This window comes from Tupaia chinensis, unplaced genomic scaffold, assembly GCF_000334495.1.
Source record: "Tupaia chinensis unplaced genomic scaffold, TupChi_1.0 Scaffold149964_2, whole genome shotgun sequence".
NCBI classification, from domain to species: Eukaryota; Metazoa; Chordata; class Mammalia; order Scandentia; family Tupaiidae; genus Tupaia; species Tupaia belangeri.
Window position 1 is genome coordinate 598,822 of NW_006209806.1, and position 4,533 is coordinate 603,354.

Below are 4,533 nucleotides of genomic sequence, written 5' to 3' on the forward strand. Positions count from 1 at the left end.
GCCCCGCGTGAGACGGCGGGTCCCTAGAAACGGACTCCCCAGGAGCCAGGGTTTCCGATCCCACTCTTGGGCAGACTCCAACTCCGGCCCGCATGGCGCATTTCTTTCTTCCTTTAAAAATCCATTTAACGTTGGGACAAGCAGGCGGCGCAATGGCTACGTCGCTGGACTCCCACGTAGTCGACCACGGTTCGAGTCCCGGACCCGGTGGCTTAAACTCATGCCAGGCGCGTGTGCGTGCGTGCCCAAGATCCCGAGAGGAGAAGGGATTGCAGCGTGCCCATCCCCCCTGGGGGTGATTTCTCGCTTTCTGTCTCTCTGTCTCTGTCTTTCCAGCAAGCACATGTGCCCTATAGCAAAAACCTCTCAAAAAAATCCACTTAATTTCGTTTATCACTCTTATTATTTCTGAATGTGCTACAGGGCTCATGTCCTCACCAGAGAGAGACAGAGACAGAGAAAAGCCACCAGGTCCGGGCCTCGAACCGTGCTTGGCCACGTGGGGGTCCGGTGCCTTAACCGCTCCGCCGCCTGCTGGCTCTGGCACAGTGCATTTCTACAAGCTTTGAGAAGTTCATTTCTCTCTCCCGTGAGAGAAAGAGGCGCACGCAGGGGAAGAGGGAGGAGGGCGCGAGCTCCGAGCGGGCGCCCTCACCGGACCAGCCCGCGCCGCAGCGGTCACGTAACACGTGTGTGCCCAGCCAGGGCCTCCCCGTGGGCCTCCTTCGCCCCACTTGCCCGCGTGCCCCTGGGGCCCGTCCACGCGGGCCTCCTGCGGAGTGGAGCACGGCCGCTCCGGACCCGCCCACGGCGAACTGCCAAGCTGACGGCAGCCCGGGAAGAGGCCCGAGATTTGAACCCGGCTTTCCTGGCTCTGAGCCGGCGGGGTGACGCAGCCGCCCACGGGTCAAAAGCACAGAGGGTCGGCTTGTTTGCTCCGTCGGGTAAATCTGGTCCCAGCGCTGACGCAGGACAGGACGCGGCTTACCTCTGCAGCGGTCCCGGGCAGCGCCGCGTCCGACCTGTCCCGGAGGGGAGAGAAGGGAAGAGGCGTTCGTGTGCGGCGCCCCTGGACGGCAGGCCCCGCTCTGGCTGGCCCAGGGATACCCCCCGTGCCCGGCTTGGCGGCCCCCGGAGAGGGTGGGGCAGGACACCTCCCTTCACCGCCGTCAGGAAGGGGGCTGCGTGTCCCCGGAGAACGGCCGGGTCCCCCCTGGAGCCTGTACTGTTCCACTGCGGGACGGGGTCCCCGCCTGTGTTGGGCACGCGCGGAACAGCTCCCGACGTCCCTGGGATGCTTCCCGTCCCGGCCTCTGCGCTGATGTCAGCCACGTGCCAGGACCACGGGTGAGGGCAGGGGGCGAGCCGGCCTGGACACCATGGCGGTCCTCTGGCAGGGAGGCCAGGGTCCCTGTGCCGGTCACCTGGGCCGGGAGGCCGGCAGGAAAGGCCAGAAGTACCTGCGATCCGGCGCCCAGGGCAGGGTGGGCTCGGAGCAGCCCTGCCCGTGGAACTGAACCTGCCGCCCAGGCGGGACCCTGCAGGTGGCCAGGACGAGCATCCCCGCGGGGCCAGCAGGGGGACAGGTGGACAGCTAGTCTGTCTTTGCAGCTCGCCGTGTCTGCCAGGCCAGCAGTGGCCCCGCTTAGCTGGGTCCTCGGAGGCCACTGTCACGGGGCTGGGACGTCCCTGCTGCGGGGCCTCGTTCCCGTCTGGGGCCTGAAGGAGAGGGAGAATGCGCCCCCGAAGGCTGTGGTCCCGCCTCAGCCCCTTCTCCCTGCTGCTCCCTCCTGTCAGGCCCCGGGGCATGCACGCGTGCACACACACAGGCACGCGTGCACACATGTGCACACATGCCTGGCACCAGGGCCTGGGATTCACACCTCGCTCGGTCACATGGGACCTGCCCCCCAACCACTGGGCCACAGGGTTGGCCCTCGCCTTCTTTCGTGAGTTTTTCTTTCCATCGGGAGGTACCCCAAGAGGGCCCCTGTGCCATGACCCACCCTAGCTCAGCCCCGGACGGCGGGTCCGCGCCTGGCGTCGTGCTCAGTGAGGTCCGATGTGGAGCCCGGGGCCTCCCCCTGGGGACCAGCCGTGCCACCCCTGTACCCGCCAGCCCGAGCTCCCAGGGGCCGTGGCGCTGCAGGGCAGGCTCTGACAGGCCCGTAACTGTGCGGTCCCTGGGCTGCAGGAGGTCTAGCCCTGGGGCTCACTGCAGTGGGCTTGCCCCAGGGAGGTCAACAGAGGGCCCGGCGACCAGGCCCACTTCCTGAGCTGCCAGGGCCCGGCCGGGCTCACGTGGCCGGGCGTTTCCCTCTGGCCTGAAGGGCCCTGTGGGCCCCAGAGCCGGCTCCTCTTCCTTGACAAACATTTGCTGTTTCCACAGCCAGCGGGGATTTTCCACCTATGCAAAGGTTAGCCGCAGGGCTGCCCCGGTCAGAGCCGAGGGCCGCGGGAGCCCTGTCCACAGCCGTGCAGCCCCGCAGCTGTGCAGCCCTGCAGCCCCCAGCCCTGCAGCTCCCAGCCCTCAGCCCTGCAGCTCCCAGTCCCGCAGCCCCACAGCCCAGCACCTTGGGAAGAGGCCGAGCCCTGACCCGAGCTGCTGTGAGGCTCCCCTGTAGGAGGGAGGTGGCCGGGGAGGCTTTCTCCCAAGTCGGGGTCTCCCCAAGCCACTGTGAACATGGGGCTGGATCTGGGGGTGTCCTATTTGTCCTAGGTGTCCTATTTTAAACTTTTACAATAAAGCACGTGAGTGTACTAGAGAGAGGGGAGCCCCACAGGGTCTGGTCACACCGGGATCCCTCTTCCAGTCCTCCGGCCGCTGGGTGGGGTCCTGGACCGACCAGGCAGGGGACTTGAACCCTGAACCTCGGCCACACGCAGCTTCCAGCTCTGCAGTGTGGAAGGCTACTGACCGTGCCAGGAGGCTGGGCCGTTCCCGGGGTGGCTTCCAGGTGCTGGCACACCCTCTCCGCCCGAGGGGTCCCCCCTTACTGTGCCAAAGGTGCCCTTGGGAGCGGAAGGGCCCGTGCCCAGGACGCCCCCTGCAGAGGGTCCCTGGGGGGTGGCTGACAGGAGGGAGCCCGAGTTTAGGTTGTCTTTGCCGTTGGTGACACAGCAGAGCTGCTGTCCCTGCAGGTGGCCCGCCCGAGTCCCATCCGCTGGTCCCCACCCTCTGCTGTAAACCCTGTCACGTCGGGGGCCCCTCCTGGGAGGTTTCCGCGGAGCCCATGGCTGGTTCCCTTTTCCTCTCGCTCTCGGCAGTGCCCGGCCGACCTGCGGGGAGGGAGGTGCCCAGGGCCGAGGCGGGAAGCCCGCGCACTGCCCTCGGGGAAGCCCGTCCTGGAAGTTCCTCTGAGAAGCTTCTCCGTGTTCGGCTTCTCAGAAACTGCGTTCCAAGAGCATGTGCCCTCTGCCCACTCGGGGCTCGCAGCAAAACCTGGAGGCCGGGGCCGGGGCTGAGTCGCCAGGACCCCCAGACAGCGCCGACCCTCTGCTCGGCCCGTGGACGCACTTCGGTGACCAGTGAAGCTAGTGAGCACGGGCGTGCGAAGGCCCCGAGATGGCTGCGTCCCCGGGTCTGCGCGGCGCAGGCTGCCGCTGCGGCCCCGGGTCTGCGCGGCGCAGGCTGCCGGCCACGTGGCTGACTTTCCCCGTAAATGACGGACGTGCACAGGAGCCGCTCTGAGCGAGGGAAGCCCGGCAAGGCCTGGCACGCGGGACCCGTCCTCAGCCTCCACCCTGGGGAAGCTGGTGGCTGTGCACACGCCCGCGGGCTTCCAGGGCGACCCAGGACGGGAACCGGCAGGGCCACGCGGCTTCCGGCTGGGCCTCTTAGTAACTTTTTTTCCCCTTGAAGTTGTTTCCATAGGACACATGCACTTACCAGAGAGGAGAGAGACAGAGAGACAGAGAGGGAAAGTGAGAAATCTACCCGCAGGAGTGATGGGCATGCTGCAGTCCCTTCTCCTCCATTCTCCTCTGGGATCTCAGGCACGCACACACACACGTGCCTGGCCTGAGTTTTAAGCCATCGCGGGGGTCCGGGACCTGAACCACTGTTGCGTCTCGACCACGACGCCACCTGCTGGCTCTGTTTGCTACTTTTTTTTTTTTTTGAGAGTTTTTTGCTATAGGGAGCATGTGGTTGCCAGAAAGACAGAGAGAGAAAGCGAGAAATCACCCCCTGGGGGGTGGCCACGCCGCAGTCCCTTCTCCTCCATTCTCCTCTGGGGATCTTGGGCACGCATGCACACGTACCCAGCGTGAGTTTAAGCCACCGGGTCTGGGACTCGAACTGCAGTCGACTACGTGGGAGTCCAATGATGTAGCCATTATGCCAACTGCTGGTCCTGCAACTTTTTTTTTTTTTTGAGAAGTGTTTCATCATTTAATTTTATTTATTTCCTTGTTTATTTTAATTTGACGAGAGAGTGATGGAAAGTGAGAAAGCAAGCTGCCAGGTCCGGGGCTTGAACTGTGGTTTGCCATGTGGGAGTCCAGCGTCTTAACCACCACGCCACCTGCCGG

The 4,533-nt window shown here is 64.9% G+C and overlaps 1 protein-coding gene across 2 annotated transcripts in view; it reads right to left on the reverse strand.

Moving 5' to 3' along the window:
- Nucleotides 1–1,020, reverse strand: part of GNG7 (G protein subunit gamma 7) — a 24,543-nt gene extending 23,523 nt beyond the window's left edge. For both annotated transcript variants that reach the window (XM_014585554.2, XM_014585553.2), the window contains exon 1: nucleotides 989–1,020. The gene's annotated coding sequence lies outside the window, so the exon portion shown is untranslated. The remainder of the gene's footprint in view (nucleotides 1–988) is intronic.
- Between the last annotated feature and the right edge of the window lie 3,513 nt (nucleotides 1,021–4,533).